The following is a 985-nucleotide window of genomic DNA, read 5'->3' on the forward strand; positions in this document are numbered from 1 at the left end:
TCGATCAATCTCATCTTTGAATGAGTACTTTCTGCAGGATGCACGTAGGAAATAATAGGCAAGACTCATTGTGTATCGATTATTTTCAATGAAGAGTTGATGAAGCTTGATCATAATCATCACAGTCATGAAATGGAAGCATCGGAAAAGATCCAAAATCGGTAGTCATGGGGTATATTGGATTCCATCACAGGTCGCCATCTCTCCTACTGTATACAAATATGCAGACTACCTTCAGCTTATGAAGGGATGAGTATTGTGCTCTCCCCCTCCCACTCCCGGGCTCAATCTCAGGTGCTGGGAACAGCTTAGTTCCTTATTAGCTCTCAGCCTGGTATCTTCACCTTGACCCTTTCTCCTGTTGGGTTTGCTAAGCTCTAAGTTCCAACCTCAACACTGCCAAAAGCGGAATGCAGATGTGAGAATCCAATACGTCCACTAGTTTTCCTGCCCTGTGAAAATTCTCGGTCTCAGCTAGGATGGAGAAGGCTTAAGCAATGTTATAGACATGGGAATTAGTTCTCATCCCTGCCAGCACACTTATGTCTCTCATCATAATCAATAAAATACAAAATTCATCCCTGACTAAGACACACAATAAAAAGAATAACTACATTGAACACATGATACATTCCACACATGTATTTAAATAGAGATCCTAGGTGGGCATATGAAATTTGCCAGTGAGGGGGCTTCAATTCAGGCCCTGGGAGCAGACCTGACCATGTAGTCTTCAAGGATGGTGATCTTCCCCTTCACCCACAGTGCTATAGTGTTACCCAGATCTGAGTTGGAATCCCAGCTGTGGCAGAAAAAATGGTGTGAATTCTGAGCTAAAGTGGTTTATTATTTTTTATTTTATTATATTTTTTTTCCAACCAAGCAATTTGAACTCAGTTCATGGCAACTCTGCCTCAGCTTCAATCACTTTAGGCTGATGGGCTGCCATGGACACATAGCCGATCCTGTGATCCTAGGTCCTGAA

Source organism: Dipodomys merriami, unplaced genomic scaffold, assembly GCF_024711535.1.
Source record: "Dipodomys merriami isolate MVZ:Mamm:240054 unplaced genomic scaffold, mDipMer1.0.p SCAF_264, whole genome shotgun sequence".
Lineage (NCBI taxonomy): Eukaryota > Metazoa > Chordata > Mammalia > Rodentia > Heteromyidae > Dipodomys > Dipodomys merriami.